The sequence below is a fragment of the Pithys albifrons genome, chromosome 17 (assembly GCF_047495875.1).
Source record: "Pithys albifrons albifrons isolate INPA30051 chromosome 17, PitAlb_v1, whole genome shotgun sequence".
NCBI lineage: Eukaryota > Metazoa > Chordata > Aves > Passeriformes > Thamnophilidae > Pithys > Pithys albifrons.
The window spans coordinates 3,660,525-3,679,102 of record NC_092474.1 but is presented as its reverse complement, the minus strand read 5'-3'; the positions used below and the strand labels follow the sequence as shown (position 1 = coordinate 3,679,102).

Here is an 18,578-nt window from a genome sequence, read left to right as displayed (position 1 = left end):
GGGGAAATAGTGCCAAGTAGAGTTTTGGGCATTTGCTGTTGGACAAGATCTTTTCAGTGTTTCACTGAGAAAATATAAATTGCAAATTTAAAATGCAGAAGGAGAGGAGAAAACTCCAACTAATAGATAGAAATTCTTCAGAGAAAAAGAAGAGAATTTTTCAGTCAAATTTCACCAGAATCACCAAAAAAGTCTTTTACCAAAGCCTATACCAATTTACAAGACTAAGTGTCTTGGGTTGAGCTGGCAAAATGTCACCTGCCCAATACAGAGTCAAGGCCTCCCTCCCCCCCCACTAAGAAAAGGGAGAAAGGAAAAAAAATAGAAACTCAAAACAGCTTTAAACTTAAACTAACGATATATATTTATACAGAAAAGAGAAAATGAAAACTACAGTATAACACACCCTTACATGGGTTGGATCTAACACTAAGAACGCTCTGAAAATAGACCTCAGAGGAATGATGGACTTCTCTAAAGCCCATCAGTGTCTTGAACATTCACTTGGAAATGGCATTTGTTCATAAAATCATTTTTCGTAATTTATTTTTAATTACTTTTCTTTCATTTACAAGCAAGCAAATCAGAAAAAAAAAGACCATATGATCCCCTTTTCAGCCTGATTTCTGTAAGGAATGCCTGGAGTTACCTGGTCATACTGCAGTGCTCTGGGGGACACACTTGCATACTGAAGGCTCAGGCGGTTCTTTTCTTGCACGGCATCTTTCAGTTTATTTTCCTAAAACAGAAATAAAGAGTGTTACAGCCCATTTATCTCCATTACAGTACATCCTATTAAGTGCTTAAGGAAGCAGTGTTTTTGCATTATTTGGTATTAACAAATCATTAAGAGCAATATGAGGCACGGAGCCAAAGGCACTGAAGGTGCAGAAGCAGCAGATTAACTTGCAATTACACTCAGCTCTCTCATAAACCCCCATGTTTGCAGGAGATGATCTGATTAAAGATGTGCAAGCAAAGAGAGATGGCCTGGCTTCACAGGCCTGGTGCCTACCAAAAAATGATAATAAAATCTCCCTGGGGATGGAACAAAGAGCTCAGCCCTGGCTGCCTCACCTCTCTCAGAGCTGGGAAGGGAAAGAGCCTTGACTCCCAGGAAAAAAGCAATGCTATGGAATTTAGGTGTTCAGAAGGCAAAAGCCAACAAGTGGAACGTATACTCATGTACACATTATTATATTCACAGATTTCACTTTAATTTTAATATGTATCCATTGATAATGTAAGTTTAGATCTGGGTAGAGCAGCCCTACTGCAGTGACAGGCAAAGCAGAAATGCAGATGGAAGGCAAAAAGTAAGTAACTTATGCTCAAAGATCAAGGTATTAACTACAGCCTCAGGAATGCATTTATATCCATTTAGACAGCAATATAAGCAGGAAAACAGCAACAGTAAATAAAACTCAAATATACAGTTAAAGGTCAAACTAGAAGGGTGGAAATGCTTATCAGGTCACACAAATCAAAACAGATGCAGCTGAGGAAAAACCAGCAGCACCCTCTGATATTTCTGACTATTTCATTGCAGCACAAGTTCACAAAGGTAGTTATCAGAGATTAATTCTTAAATTCAATTCCTTTACAAAATTGTAATCAGTCATGCTGGAAAATCTGTAATCCTTCCATCCTACAGTGGAAATTATTTATTGTCTTCTGAAATCATTGGTTATATTTCCCAAAAGTACATTAAGGTGGGCAAAACCTGGCCCATTTTTGAGTGATGAGAAATAATTTATGATTTTGCATCACTAAAATCCACACTATCAGCAGATTTCTCCACTCATTCTGCTGAGGTCTTAAGAAAAACTGTCCAAGCAATGCTTTATCACAGTTTGTCTTTGAAATTCTAAATATGAAAAAAACCTAAATTGCCAACTTTTGATTTACGAGTGTTAGCTCCAAAAAAGGAATCTCAAGATTCTGATATTAAATGTTTTTCCTACTACCTGAAAGCAAAAACTTACAATTTTAAGCATACTTTTCTTGCACCAATTTGAAAACTCTCCCCATGCAAGAACATGTTTTGGATTAAAAACAGCTTTTTCAATGAACAAAAGTTGTTAAACTGTTTATCTAAATTGTTTCCTAAGAATTAGAACTAGTGAAGCTTCCAGATTTTTGCCTAATGGCTACTTGGCTAATACCTCAGCAGGTGTGACATTCAAATCTGACTGAAGTTAACCACTGGGTTCAAAATGAACAGGGGGTATAATCATGTGAAAAAAATTTTTTCTATAGGAAAAAGACATTAAAGTTCAGGTTTATAAGACATTCATACTGAAAAGACCATCCTGAGGAAGAGTGATTTTAACATATCAATTAACTCCCCAGAAGCTCCTGCGTGTCTGCCCACACCTGGAATGTCAGTCTCATCCTTAATTTGAGCATAAACAAAGGACAGGGAAAATTAGTGCAGCTTAAATAATGACAGGGTGCAGCACCATCATGGGACAGCAGCAGAACATCTTATCATCTGTGGGAAGCCTTTCTCTTGCCTAAAAGGTGCTCCTGCACTGAGGGGAGGTGACAAACTGCAGAGTATTCAGTCTCCTGGTGCAGATACACCTCCCATCTCACACAGGAGGAGCTCAGCAATGATCATTTCTTGAGTCTGCTGCTCAGAGTGCAATTAAAAGAGGCAGTCAGGCTCCGTGAGATGCCAGACACTTCTGAGGGCTGGCACTGGAAGGTTTTCTTAGCTTATGTATTGTATTTTCAAAGGTGTGAATTGAATCAGTAAATATTTTTATCATACCAACAAACTGTACAAAACAGTTCCTTGGAGAAGATGACAAATCATTGTATCTTATTAATTGCTCAAAGTCACTTGTATGTCTTGTGTGTCACGGTGTGTCTATTTTGCTCTTTGCAAAGTGAAAACAGGAGACACCACCTGCTCTGAAACCCTAAAAATGCAGGCTTTTGTCCAGCCAGATTTGAATTTGGCTTTAATGGATCAATTTGCAATTGCTACAGCTCAATACTCAATTGACTTTAATGGGGAACAAGCAATAATGAGTTACCAGGTTTTAATAATGTTATAAAAGCAATTTCAGCCGAAATGGAGGAGTGAGGAGATGAAAGCAGAGGAGGAAAAACTGATGGCAACCTAGGGCAGCATCTCACACCCCCTACTGTTGCTGTCCAGAATGGAAAACAGTTTATAGGAGATAACACAGCCCTGAGCTGGCTGTTAGTCCCACCTGAGGAAAATGCATGTTATCACGTTATTTGCCAGAATCAATACAACCAGGGCAGTCACTATCCCAGTTTCATTAGTCCTTAATTATAAAGCCTATTTCTTTTCACTTCATCTCCGTTCATCACAGTGGCAATTTCTCTCAGTATTCTTTCACATTTACCAGGATAAAACCCACCTATGTTCCCCATTCCAACTAAATCCATAAAGATGAAGAAACAGGAGCAGGAATTACTGTCACTCATCTGGCTAAGAAAGACAAGATAGAAGGCCAGCAACTAAAACTCGGGTGCAAGGTTTCCACTTGCAGTCGTTCAATAACAAGAGAATGTATTTGTTGTATCATCAGTGTGTTTGGAAGTGACCAATGTACACTGAAAATACTTAGATTGCTTGCTCTCAGGAAAAAAAGCATTAAGGAACAAAGAATAAATGACTCAGATTTTGGAACAATAACAGGTGGTAGAAGCCAAAGCCTTGTAAATTTTAGCCAAGTTCCTTCACAGGGTTATGTCTTCTGGAAACGATCCAGGTCATAATTATTGTCAGCTCAGAAACTCCAAAAATATTAGTTACTATTTGATGACCTGAGTCATCCCTCAGCAGCAATGAACCCCTGCAGCTGGAACTCTGAGAGAAGAGTTCTGGGAGATTCAGCTGTGACTGTTCAGCTACTGCCCAGAGTTCCCAGTCGTGTCCTGGGAGGAACCCGCGCTGGGGAGAACTGGAGCAGCACACGCTGCTGCCTGAAGGGAACCAGGCCAGCTCCTGTACAGGGCACATCAACAGCACTTCAACCAACAGTTATGTTCTCTCACCAAATTCCTCAGGACCAGTTTCTCCAGGGCTGAATATTTCCACATGCTATTGCTTGGGAAAACACACTTTTCACAAATATTTTTTTCATACAGACTTTTATTACACATCTCCTCTCTCAACATCTCCTCTTCCCTTGTGGCTGTGAACTACCACCTGATTTCTGCAAAGGGAAGTTAAGCATCACTGCAGTTCATGATTTTACTTCAGTGATTTGGTCCCTTAACAATAGTGGCCTCAATATTTTTCAGATTAGTTAAATATAAGCCTTCAATAAAAAAAGACCAAAGTTAATCCCAGCTAGCCCAGAACTAAACTCCACTCAACAGGCAATTCATATATATATAAAAAAAGAGAATCGAAATCATATAGAGGAATATCCTGGGAGAGAGTTTTCTTCTTAGTAGGTGGTACAGTGCTGTCTTCTGGGTTTAGCATGAGGATAATGCTGCTGACACACTGATGTTCTAGTTGTTGCTAGTACATAATCTAAAATCAAGGACTTTGCAGTTTCTCATGCTCTGCCAGCGAGGAGGTGCACAAGAAGCTGGGAGGGAGCATGGCCAGCAGACCCAACGTGGCTAAAGGGATATTCCACACCACAGAATGTCACAAATAGCACATAAACCAGTGGGAGTTGGCCAAGTTGGATCCCAAAAGAGCTCTGAAACTTCAAACATGTTTTAAGGGATGCAGATGCCTATTGAAAATCCCACCTTCTCACACACAAAGGCTACACTTCCTTAAGACAAAATAAGTAATTTTCCATTCTCCTTTACTTGGCAGCAAGCACTGAATGCATTAACAACAGGGCAACACTTCTCACTTGAGCTCTTCCAAGTGCCAATTCCAAACAGAACCTCTAAGTGAACAGAAAGGAGGGGTCAGTAAACACACGGGGCAGCCACTGGCACTGCCAGACGTGCTGGCAGTACCCAGGGAACGTGCCCCTTGCCTGCAGCTCGCTGGGAATGCCAGGGATGCTCTGCTGCACACCTCCCTCTCACAGCTTGGTAACTCTGAAGGGAACATGTAAAGAGGCACCATTCAAATAATGCTTGGACCTGAGAGGAGATTTTGTGGGATTTCATAATTCATTTTGGAACCTTGCATGGTTGAGACTGTTAGTACTAGTCCAGAAAAAACAAACCTGTGGAGAGCATTTCCATACACTCTTCCCTCATCCTTTTTATTTTTTATACAAATAGCTTTTGACTTCTTAATGCAAATTTAATGAGAGTTTTGTGCTTTTTCCCTCTGCTGGCCTCTCTCCCCAGTCCTTCATTTATTCACTGTATGTAACAATTCTGACAATATAATTGTGCTTAAAAAAAGCAACATTTTACTGGAGTCAGATGAGGTCTACCATTTAACCCGTGTAAATCAACCCACTGCAGCTGTTAATAAAGACAAGTAGAGTGGAGATTAAGGACTCATCAAGCCAGTTAGTCCAAGGCACGGTCCAAAGGCAAATGCTGACTAAATGTTCAGACTAAAGTGCAAGTGAAAAGGGACCAGTACTTCATACTTCCAAAAAAGCTTCTTGCCATTCTCCAGGGACTTGACACTGGGTTTCAATGATTAGTTGTACAGTCTGTCACCCTCTTTTCTCATGATGTAGCTGCACAATGCTCGTTAAAATAAACAGAAAATCAAGGGCTTGAAGCAGAATAATAAATAGCCCCACATGCATTCAAAAATTTCACAGAGAAATGAATATGGAAAAAATTAACTATAAGCAAATAAGCAATAGAAGCTGCATGCAGAACAATTTCACTTTCCCCCAGAAAAAACTGAATGCATTGTCACAGATTAGCATCAACAGACTACAGAACACATCGAACCCAAACTTTTTCTTAAGTACATAAGCAGAAGCTGCAGAGGGCTTAGATTGCTCCTGCTTAAGCTTTTAAATTAAATACAAGAAGCACAAACAATACTTCCATATATTACATATGTGGTGATATGTCAATCATGCTGCATTCGTGTCAGGACCACAAGCAGCATCATTTGTCAGACAAAACTCCAAAAAACAAGGATATTTCCTGCTGGATGCAAGGAATGCTTTAGGCATTCTGAGCTCAGACAGGCATTTTGATTTAAGAAAACAACACTAAGGATGATCTTTTCAGAATCTGCAAAGTAAACTGAATCAGAAAATTGACAGCCCTCCCTAATGTGTATCAACATCAGCAGCCCTGCAGTGGGCTTAAAAAAAACCAACCTGGTTTTAAAGGGGTGCTCAGACTTAAAGGCTCACACACCAGCACATACTTCACAGAACATGAGACTATTAATAAAGAGACAGCCATGAAAAATTAAATATGAGACATGAAAAATAAATTGTGTTACCTTATATATAAGTTGCATCTTTTTAAGTGCAGAAATGAAGGCAAAAATGTGTGTTCGTAACAGAGCAAAAGTAAAAATTCTCCTACGGATATGAGGGCTGACTAAAAAAAAATCACAGTAGGAGGATGAGTTTGGGAGATTTAATACAATCTGACACCACTGTCTGGGTAACAAGGTTCTACATTGCCTGGAGAAAGGCATCTGTTGCCCTGTGTGCTAGTTTGCTCAGCCATCAATTATTTTTGTTTGAAAAAATGTTCTACACTATTCATTTATTTGTAGCTCTTTTTCTTCGAGACTTGTTTCTGCCAGTAACCTGGAATGACTGCATTAGAACACTCTGCTTATAATCCCCTGTGATAGTTCTCTGGTTTGATGATACATGAAGAGAATTAATCCAAGAGCAAAGTGAAAACCTGTAGTCTACAGGTACTTCAAAAGAAAAAAAATGAAGAATCGTCTGATCATTTTCCTCCTGTATTTTTTTGCCCCATAAATGACTCAGTGCACAGGTCAAGTTCATCACTTCCAATTCATTTTTATCTTCTTCCAAGAGCTCCCTTTTAAAGGCAGAGCTGACTCATCCTCAATAGTACACTATGTAAGAATCTCAGCATGGCCAAGCCAACAGAGCTGGGCTGAGGCACAGCCTGTACACCAAACTGCCAGCAAATCCTGCCTGATTTTATCTTTGCAATCCCCACGTGGATGATGCAAGAAAAATACAGGCTGTCCTGCACAATTCCAACCCCTAATATATAGTCCTGGGCAGAGAAAAATGGCTTTCCAAGAAAGATGCTGCTGTTTTGTTACTGATAACTGAGGTTCTGACACCACTTCTATTATATCTGACAGCTCTGGGTATCAATAAGTAAAAGAGGGATCAAAGTGACCTCTGAAAGATGCTGAATGTCCCCTCTCTGTCCCACAAAGGGGACAGTTCTACCCACTACTGACATACAAAGTTACAAACTTTGACAGTTTGAAAGTTGCACTTTCAATAAATTACATTTTCTAAGCTCATGTAAAATATTAAATGCAATGAAAAATAAACCAACTAGATACTCCTTTTTTTTAGGTGTTTTACTATTTCCATTTGGTTCTTTCTCTCTGTTGTCATGATGAAAATTATATTAACAAGTAGTAGAGGAAAGTAGCTGCCCATTTGATGATGCTAAAATCTCTAAACTAAGGAATTCCTACAGAAAATACTAACAGGCACCCATAGGTGTTTCCCACTACCACTTTTAAGATAAAGGAAGAACTAATCAGAAACGCTTGTATTTTAAATAAAATCACTTCACAATTGGATTTCCTTCGTTTTAAAAATAGGAACTTTTCCATGCAAATTATACTTTGTTCTAACAAAGGAAAACAAATGCAGCTTTAGCCCTCTAATCAAATCAGTGGGCTGAAATTAGCCTAAGAAACACTATATAAAAATAGCATGTCTTAAAAAGCACTGCTAAATAAGGACCACAGGAACTGCAGCAGTTTATTGGACTTGGAAATCACCAGTGTCTTGGCATTATAGCAAGCAGGACCAGATGTTATGGAGGGAGAACAAACAATTCATGCATGGTATTATTTTTCACTTCAGTAAAACTCTTAAGATAACAAGTGTTGCACTGCCAAGTCATTTCATCCACACTGGTTTTGTCCATTCCTTTGGAGCATCATCTCCATCACAGGACAGATGAAACATCAGATTCACCTGAACTTCTGAAAGATTCCTCTATTTTACAATCACATGTAACCATATCTGATCTGCTGCTGCTCAGACCATGCCCATCACTCAAAGCTCTTGGTCACAGTCTCCACCTTATTTTCTTCACCTTTTTCACTTCTCCATCTTATATTCTTCACTTATGGCACACAGTATAAACATGATAAGACACCCTCAACTCTTTTAATAATGAAAATGGAAAGGGATAACTTTAGATATATCTAAATGCAGTGGGTTTATGACAGTATCCACTCATGGGAACAAATAACACAGCAGACATTCAAGCTGTAGCTCTTTACAATGAACCACCAAATGTGCAAGTTCTCCTGAAGACATTAATTTTGGACTTTATTCCTAGTATAGCTGAAGGAAGTAACCATGCTAGAGAGAAAAAAACAGGCACTACCCACTACAAAATTCTTAAATATTTGCTATTATGCTCCTATTTTACCATGCTTTGCTTCCTCCACGAGGTTTGTGCAATGCATCAACTAAGCTCTATCTATACTCAAAGCAAAACCCAAATGTCTCTGCACACTTCAGTTCAGGGGCTCAAACTGGCAGTGGGTGGCATTGCTTTTGTTCTTGTTAACTCCTGCAGAAAGCACCAAACACTCTCCCAACACACAGTTAAACCTCCTCAGCATTTGCAAGGAAATATTATTGGACAGCTGCTTAATTCCCTAATGTAAAAATCATTCACAGTCTTGTGGAAAAGGAGGATTCAAATGTAAAACTGAGAACTGAAGAATCAATTCAAGATAATTTTAGGCCTATCAACTTCAAAGAAAAGTGAGGGGTAAGGCAGAGGTCAAGCCTCATCACTAATGAGCTATTTATGTATATTAACACTGTAATACTTTCCCTCTGGGCTGTTTCAATAACTAAAATGATGCAATATTGAGAATGCTTTTACCATACACAAGTTATTGTGATGGGCATGAGTTTCAGCACGAGCTTCACACCAAAGCAGTTGTGCCATGGACAACAGTGCCCTGCTCCCAATTTAGCCACCCAGGGCATCTCCACAATGTGCTTTTGGGTCTGTTCAGGCTGCCCTTCTGCAGACACCCCTCCCCTTAGATTAGGCAAACTACTACTTAGTAGTTCTTCCAAAAACAAGCACATCTGTGTTCCACCTTTCCAGTAACATTTTGCTGCTTGGAACATAAAGCCAAAGAGAGGACAGAAATACATTTCTGCAGCATTTAGCAGTGAATTAATCTTAAACGTAATGTTGCAGCAGTGGTTTCCCTCAGATAGCATTAGCAAGTTAATCAATGTGATTTGTGGGCTGAAGCAAAATCAATATTTCTTCAGGGGCTTTTCTTTCAATTATTGTTACACTCACTTCTCAACACATTAAAATAATCTGGGTGTCTGAAAGACAGAGGGTCTAATTCTCATTTACCATGGCACGGTCCTAGTTCCTTCAGGGATGACTTATATCCAAGGAAAAGAAAAATTACTCACTGCTAAGGGAGAAAGGAGTGAACATCATCCCTGCTCCTGTATAAAAGCACAAAGGAAACACAGTGTGGCTTAAACATTAACCTTGTTTGAAAGCTGGTACCAAGCTGGCACTGTCTGAAGGGGTATTCCCTACTGTCCCCTGAACAAGTATGTTCTTTTCATCTTACCATCATACAAATATCTTTGGTTTCACAAATTGTTCTTTTGTCTTGAGACCAGTGGATGTGTCAAAGATCTAACTTAACTTCTGTAGGTCAAACCAAACACCACCAATTATTTTAAAAATCATTAAAATGCACAGCGTGGTTTTAGGGGTTCCTGCCCATGTATGAATTTCCTCTCACTTCACGAGGAACTTGTAATCCACATTTTCCACTCACTTCAGTTTCCCTGGTGGCAGGACAAACAAAACTCATCAGCTAAAACACATGAACAAATGAGCTCAAACGAGCTCAGCCAGGATGAGGCTACAACAGAAGCATCAAATCAATTATCTGCTAAAGCATTAAGGTTTCCATTTGCTGATCAAGAGAACAGAGAAATCCATTGATGAACAGCAATGGCAACTGGGAGATGTGTCTGCAGAACATCTTAGAGGTGCTTCTAAACCCCATGTACAACAGTCTTCTGCTAATACACCATTTGCAACTGCTTTGCTACAGGAAGAGTTCATGGAGAGATCCTGTCAACTTTGATTAAATTGTCAAGTTCATTGTGCTGTTTCTTATGATGGAAACTTATTATTCTTACTGAAATAAGATAATTTCTTGATCTACTTTACCGATAATTTAAATGATGAGCTTTCACAAATATTCCTCAAAAAAAGCTTTCCTTTTTGTCATGCACAAAGAGCAGAGAACAGCAAACAAGATCAACTGTTGTCATGGCAACATCATGCCCCAGCAGGTGAAAAATTCAGTCCTGTGGCACTGGAAAAGGATGAAATGTACTGAACCTACGACAGCTCAAAAAGCTCAGTGTTTTTTCATAGATTGGCATATTTTTAAGCAACAAAATTCAGAGGCAAATGTTAAAAACCCCCCATGTGTCTGGTGACATCAGTAATGATTCAACTGTCTCAGAGCAATTTTATTAAGCAGAAATTTATATTGATATGCTGCATAATTTTTTAAATATCTATGAAGAGTTTAGCACAATTTTTAAAAATTATAAGTGACTTGAAAACAGAAGATAATTTTTCATTTCAAGACAGACACAAGAAAAATAAACTGAATAATTTTAAGGGTTAGGTGCCAGAAGCATCATTCAAAAACAGCTCTTCATGCTCCAAAAATTCTGTTTTCAGAACAGATAATATTACAGCCTTCAAGTATGAATGTACAATCAATTTTTCATCTTCTGCTAAGATGGTATACAGAAACACTGAACAAATTTATGAGTTAAGCAAAGTATTATGGGCCACTGCTTTGCTTTCCCTGCAGGTTTTTTTAAAGAAAAGCTGTACAGAACTGTATGTTGGTCCTTCTACAGTCCAGAAAAAATTTCCTAAATTAAAATGATCTACATGCAAGAGCTCACCACAAAACACTTCACTGCCATTCGAATGGGGGTTGTTGATTTTGGATTCCTCTGCTGGTTGCACCTCCCTGAAAAGCTGAGACAGTCACCAGCAAAGAACCCTTTGAAATGTGCTCTTAGATGACCTGACTGGCCCTGAACAATGATATGAAAGCAGAGTCAGACACAGACACACAAAAATCCTCCTGTGTATCACACTTCACACAAACAGACAAGTCTTTCAGAACCACCACAATCCCTTATTTTGCTGCCATAAACCTGCTCTACATCTCTGTAGTCTGTAAGAACAATTTTCCAGACATTTCTGAGGAGAGCAAAACACAGACAAAATACTTGGTGCTAAAGTACCATAAGAATCAACACAAAATTTAAACAATATATCTGCCACCTTACTGCTTTTTTAATCTTCTCTTTCATAAATCTCAATAATGCTGCCAGGTAGATATTTATGTACTATTCTGCTTAGTAAAAAAATCCAAAGAAAAGTGAACCAAGGCCCCACTTCAGGGAAGGAACTAACTGCTTAAGATCAGTGGAATAGTGAAGCAATTTATCCAACCCCTCCAGTATTTTCCTCTTCATTAAACGCTGACACAAATCCAAGCAGAGTCCTGACTGCTTTCAACAGGGTACAAAATCATCAGCCAGACATCTGCATTAAAGTCACAACCAGCCTTATTTCTTTACTATTTCCAACTCTGAGCAAACACATTATTTGGCAACACCAATTAATCTTAAATTTGCTCCAGCACGACTAATTAGGTGTATATTACCCTGAGCCTTAAACCATTAATTGCTTCATTAGCTGGAGTTCCACGTGGTGGCAACGAGACACGTCTCACCGTACTGGCTGTGGCTCAGCCCCAATTCCACGGTCCATCCTCACGGAGCCCCTCCAGGGTCCCCTCTGCTCCTTCAGCTGTGCCACATCAGCCCATAAATTCAAATAAACTGACCTTTCAGCCCTGCCTGGGAAGGGCAGAGCCCGCTGGGGGCTGTGCCAGGGGTGGCTCTCACCCGACACCTGCACAGGGAGGCAGAGAGCATTCAAACAGGTAATTTGGCACTAATGATTAATATTATTTACAGAGGGAAGGCTGGCTAGCCATGCTCAGCCCCTCAGTGCCTTAAGCTCTCTGGGATCTGTGGAATCACTAAATATTTGCATTTCAGTTTGTTCTTCCCAAGTTGCTCATTAACTGCTGGAGGCTGAACAGAAAGATGCTGTGAGCTCTCGCTGAGCATCACACCCAGCCTGGATCACCTGAGCTCCACCTGCACCTTTGGGGGGTTCAGGCATTCAGTTCACTGAAATAACTCAAGTTTGGTCACAGTTCTTTCCCAGCTTGTCACATTAGGAAGCACAGAGTTCACAGAATCACACAGAATCACAGACTATTCTGAGTTGGAAGGGACCCACAAGGATCATCGAGTCCAACTCAAGCCAATTGCCCACACAGGGGATTGAACCCTTGACCTTGGCATTATTACAACCCAAGTTTTACCCAACTGAGCTAATGAGATGTGGAAAACAGGTAGAGAGGCTGCAAAAGGATTTTGCCTCCTGTCACTCAAACCAACCTGAGCAGTAAGAAATTCAATTCCTTTCTGCCCAGAAATAAAAGCATGCATCACTTATATCCCAAACACAGCCTTCCAAATCTCTTTCTTGCTGTCACATTGTATCAAATTCACAATATTTTATGTCCTCCTTAAAAACACACACAATCTTTGTTGTGATTTTTACATTTCCTGATATTGAAAGTTTTACATTTAAAATATAAACAACCTGAAAACAACTCCTAAGTCTGAAGACCATTAAGGCAAACCAAGCAGGGAGAGACCAGAATCCATCCTCTGTATAAAATAGCAGTTGATTAGCAAAGAATTTTACTTAAGGAGAGAAACAGAAAGGGGAGGAATAATGATGCAAAACATTTCTGATCTGTGAACTGACTGAAAAACAAATCTTCCCTCAAATAATATATAAAGGGGAAATAAACCCCAAAACCAACCAACACCTCTGGACAGTGAAAATGACCCTACTCAAGGAAATCTCTAAGGATTAAAGGATCACTCCTACTATCATTACTACTGGAATACAGTATTCCACTTTATAAAATTAGATGTTGAAATTCTTCCTGCTGAATTAAAGATTTAAAAAAATTAATTCCAATGCTAATAATATTTAGCTTTAGGTCTTGTCATCTTGAATTTTTTCATTTCATAAAAATCAATTGTTGTGGCAGCTACAAATTTAAAGCTTTGAAAGTTCTCAGGAAAGGCTGTGAGGAAAAGAAAAAGGATAAAGAAAGAAATTCTGAAAAATACCAGGCACAAAGAATTTCTTCTATTTTCTATTACAAATTACTACTCACCAAAATAGTGTAAAAACCCCAAACAAGACCCATTACTTATGCATTTAAAAACTTACTGCGACATGAATTATGAATTTAATCTCCCAGAACTGTAACTAAAAGATATTGCCAACTCCTACATAACAAATCCTGGTTTCTGGGCTTCCTTCTGGGACAGAAATTAGGATGTTTTTAATGGTAACATTCTCCATACCTGCATTTGAATGGCTCCTCATCTGAACAATACCTTCATTCAGCATCAGTCTGGAAACCTCAAAATGCCAGTTTTTCAGGGGACTTCATCAACATTGACCAACGGATATAATAAAATTATTGAAAATAGAAAGTTTATTAAAAAATTAAATTCTAATTGACTGATGGAATATGTATCTCTGATCTGGTCTGAGCCACTAAGGAGCTTTTAAAATAATCCAAAAACTGTACAGCCTGGAGCAAAAGGCTGGTAACCAAGTTTATTTCAAGTTTTAAGCAAGTACAAGGCCAGTCTGAGAAAGAGATTAATGAAATAATTACTCTGTTTAAGGAAGGATATGATTTGGTACAAATGGTTAGGATTGCAATCAATACCAGAAACAGTAAGACAAACTCATTGCACTGACTATTTCAGCAATTTTCTTCTTTTTCCATTCACAGATATACAAGTAACAGACACCACCCCAAAACCTGAAAGAGGGTGAATTAAGTTTAAATTATAAGATAATAGATCAAATTTAATTTCACCTGAACTTATTTGCACTTCCACGTGTGTGATCCTCACATGCTGTGCACTATCAGTGCAGCTGAGGAAAACAATGAACTAACTTATCTTTATTTATTCAAGATAAAGTTTGTTTGCTGTGTGTATTTTAAAGCTACTGAAATTATGTTTTCTCATGAATGATCAACTAAAATAAAAGATTATATTTGATTGAAATAAGCCTCGTGTGTCATCTTTCTATAGCAACCTCCTGAGCCATACACAGACAATATCAGCACAATTTCTGAACTCTCCCAACTAACTCCTCAATGAAACCCAAACCTACAGCAGAAAATCTGTTCATGGAGAAAGAAATGGATCTCTCACAAGAGAATTATAATTTTCTATGCAAAACAAAACCTTGGAGAACACTTCAAAACTACACAAAAATTTCCAGCACTTTAGACACTTGAGATCAGATACTGTCAACTGTATTTCTACCTATTATGAAGTTCATTAACATATATTTTTTATTCATATTGAAGTAATTTTCAATTATTGCTCATTTATCTCCTGATGTATTTATTTCGTACAAGGAATGCTGGGAGATCTTCAGTCCTCAAGCAAACTAATTAGTTCTAATAAAGCCAAGAAGAAATTAGTTTGGGTTAAAAATTAACAGATAACAAATTTAAGTAATGCTTCTGAATTGCAGTGGGCTGCAGGTTAATCAAAGGGGAGGATCAATTGATCTGCCATTATGAATAAAGATTTTGAAATCAGGCAGCATTTCTAGGCATATGAAGGCACAGAAAAAGTCAGTGAGAATGTCTGTGTGCTACCAGGAAACCTCTGGAAAAATAAAAGTAGACTATAAGAAATATGAGATGAAGTGATGCCAAGTTTTTGCCCTTCCTGAGACATCGATGAGATCTCCTCAGACTGACACCAGGTTTAATGAAGTTGAGTGTCACTGAGTCTCTCTGACACAGCTATCAGCAAAGTGAAGAATGAAGCTGAAAATTAAAGATAACCTCAGATGGCTGCACAGTTATGAACTTTGCTAAAACATAAATTTCATATCCTTGAGTCCTTTTTCCAGCCATCTGCTGAAGAATGACACCTGCCTGTAAAAAAAAAAGTGATTGCCAGGCATGGCTGAGCTACCAGAGATCAGATGTCTTGACAGATCCTCTGTTGCAGTGACAAAATGTCTGTCATTCTTACAGGCAAAATAGCACATAAATGATTAATATTTCTCCTAAATTTCCAAATGTGGAATATTTCATTCCAGAACTGCTGTTTAAAGCACTCCCATTGCCTGTGGCAGTAAACTAACTTCTAGTTTCCCCAAAACCTTTTGACAGGATGCAAACCATTCCTCAGCAGCTCAGAGCAAAGGATCCCTCTGGTTGTGAGGAGCTGCCTTTGGTGCACTGTCATTGCTGCATTAATGTGCATTTAGGAACGGGCAAACCATGACTGTGGAAAATCTGCTGTAAATATGTGAAAACCACGGGCTTATGCTCATAATCTACTGAAGGCAAAGAGGTGGCTAAACATGCTGCTTTTGATGAAATGTTTTACATTTCATCATACATATCCAGTTTTGATTTAACCCTCCAACCACTCATAGGTAAACTGCTGATTTCAGCTGCACTCTGTGGAATGGGGGCTCTCACAAACATGTTATTTATTTCCCTGCATGGCCCTTGAGAGTTCCTGAACCTGAACTGCCACACAAACAAGCAAACAGGAAGGGAGTTTCATCTGGTTGGTTTAAATGCACGTAAGAAAAATGAAGAGCATTTTCAGTTGCTGAAAAGTTCTTTCACAACTACCTGAAAGGATGTTGCAGCCAGGTGGGGGTTGGTCTCCTCTCTCAGGCAACCAACAGTAGGACAAGAGGGCAGGGGCTTAAGCTCTGTCAGGGGAGTTTTAGGTTGGATATCTGGAAGAAGTTCTTTACAGAGAGAGTGGTCAGGCATTGGAATGGCCTGCCCAGGGATGTGGTGAGTTCTCTGACCCTGGAGGTTTTTAAGGTGAGACTGGATGTGGCACTGAGTGCCATGATTTGGTAAACAAAGTGGGGTTGGATTAAGGGTTGGACTTGATGATCTCAGAGGTCTCTTCTAACCCAACTGATTCTATGATTCTGTGATTCTAACACTGATGGGATTTTTTTATCTACATACAAAAGAAAGAACTCATGACAGAAGGCAATTTCAACCCACAAACCCCAAGTTTGCACTGCTTTGCTCCTCTGTAGAATCTTCCCTACTTTCAGACTGTAACCCAGGGCACAGTTTGTCCCACCACTGCACAGTTCAGGTGTGGTAACAGAGAGATTCATTCACAATCTGAACACATCACTTTGTCATGTCCTGCCTACCAATCCCTTCTCCCAGAAAAGGGAGTTCTGGAGAGGGAGGAGTATGTACATTTACATCCATGTGCAGAACTATATATGTTCCACTCAGAAATCCCAAAATCTGCTACAATAATTGTCAGACACCTGTTGCTTCCAGAGATTTATCCAATACACCTAATGATGGTTGTTGGGCCAATCAAAAAGAAAAGTAAAGGCAGAAAGAATTGCTCTGTGTGTTATCTTTTCACTGCTCAAACAGAGCCCAGCCAGCTGATGGGCTCTGAAACCACATACCCTCCTTTTCCAAAAGAAAACACAATTTTGCTGTTTCTTTCAAAGTCTGTTGTTCCAACAGCCAGTTAACCTTTCACATTATTTAGGGGGAACTTGGGACATCCCAGCCAATTCCTTCCCTCCTCTATTTGCTGTTTGGGGTGAAGCCTCTCTGAGAGAAATCAGGCATAAAATCTGCTTTAGGACTGCAAACTCCATGTTCATAATAAATTACTGTTTTCCTATTGGCAAAGACTAGAGCATCAAGGTAACAATCCTGTGTAAGCATTTCATGGGTCAGTCATACAATTTATTTTTGTAGACACTAGGAATAGTGGCAGATCTCTCCAGATTATACCAAACCAAGCTTTTTATTAATTTGAAGCTCTACCCTTGCATATATGGCCAAAAGATAGAGAACCTCAGCAAAATAAACCTGTGGGTCTTTAAAGGACCCCACACACCCAGTGACAAAGCAAAGTATCTCTGGAAAAAGGATCTCCTCCTGGCAGAAAGGGAAACAGCAAGGACTAAACAAAGGAAAAAAAGATGTTGTGTAACCTACCAGGTTAAAGCACACTGTGTAATTTGCCATTAAAGCCATTTTGTGGAAAACTAACAACAATTATGTTGTAAAGTGCGTCATGGGCAAAATGCAACCACCTGTCTCTATCTGCAGGATGAAACACAAACACTTTCTCTCTCTCCCTCCACGAAAGACTCCGGGACACTTTCTGGAGTGCAGGATGGGAACAGAGGACCCAGAATTTAATTCATCATTTACCTGAACAGCAATGACAGTGTTTTGATTTTCTCCTAAATCTGCACATCCCCTCATTAGCAATCCTTTCTCTCCATTAGTGGTTTACTGTTCTATTTTTCAAGCTTCCAGCAAATTAACACTAAATTGAATTCCAGAGAAAAAGTTAACAGGCTTTTCCCCCCCGTGCCTGATTTAATCGCATTTTCTTCTGCAATTTACGCTACATTTAATGGTGGAAATTATTTTTAAGATTGATTTCTGATGATAATACTTATTATAGTTCAGAGGATTATTCTTCCTGTCTATCTCTGGTTAATTCCCAAGGAAAAGATTTGATCTGGAACAACTTGTGAAGGGCAAAAGTGATATTTACACAAGAGATGATTTTTTTCCCTTCTACTCCCCCTTTACAGCACTACCTCCAGCCTGTGGCAGAAGGCACAAAGTCCCCACATATTTCCTCCTTTCACAAATAATACTAGCAAATGGTGGAGAATGGATAGGACAACTAGAAATAAATCAGTGTAACTCATTGGAATTTGATGTGGAATAAATTCTTACTACGGACAAGCAACCTACTTATGGCCAAGCCTACATGGAAAGACATTCCTCTACAGTTTTAAAGTGCTCTGAAATTCTTTTAAGAAAAAAGAATTATTATTTATCAGTGATAAGTCATGAATATGACCTTCTATTTAAAAAAATATTCTCCATATAAAATTACTGCTTTTTAAACCCCTGTGCTCCAAATTGTTTGAAGTATGATAGGAGATTATCTGCTTAATCCATTTCTTTCACTTGGGCATTTCAGATTTCATGCAGCTATGCAAAGTTTGGTTCTGCTTAACAGACCTGGGAAGCTCTTCCCAAAGTAGAAAATGAGACAGGAGAAAAAAAAATATACAGCCTTCAAGTGGTACAAAAAAAGAGAAAGTGTAGTGAACTTGAAGTACAAGGGAGAAATCCTGAGTTACATCTCTTCCTGGTGCTG

General features: G+C 39.0%; 1 protein-coding gene across 3 annotated transcripts in view; it reads right to left on the bottom strand.

Annotated features, from left to right (window-relative positions):
• The window catches only part of RIMBP2 (RIMS binding protein 2), a 139,453-nt gene that overhangs the window by 71,147 nt on the left and 49,728 nt on the right, over positions 1–18,578 (bottom strand). For all 3 annotated transcript variants that reach the window (XM_071572025.1, XM_071572020.1, XM_071572021.1), the window contains exon 3: positions 650–739. The gene's annotated coding sequence lies outside the window, so the exon portion shown is untranslated. The remainder of the gene's footprint in view (positions 1–649; positions 740–18,578) is intronic.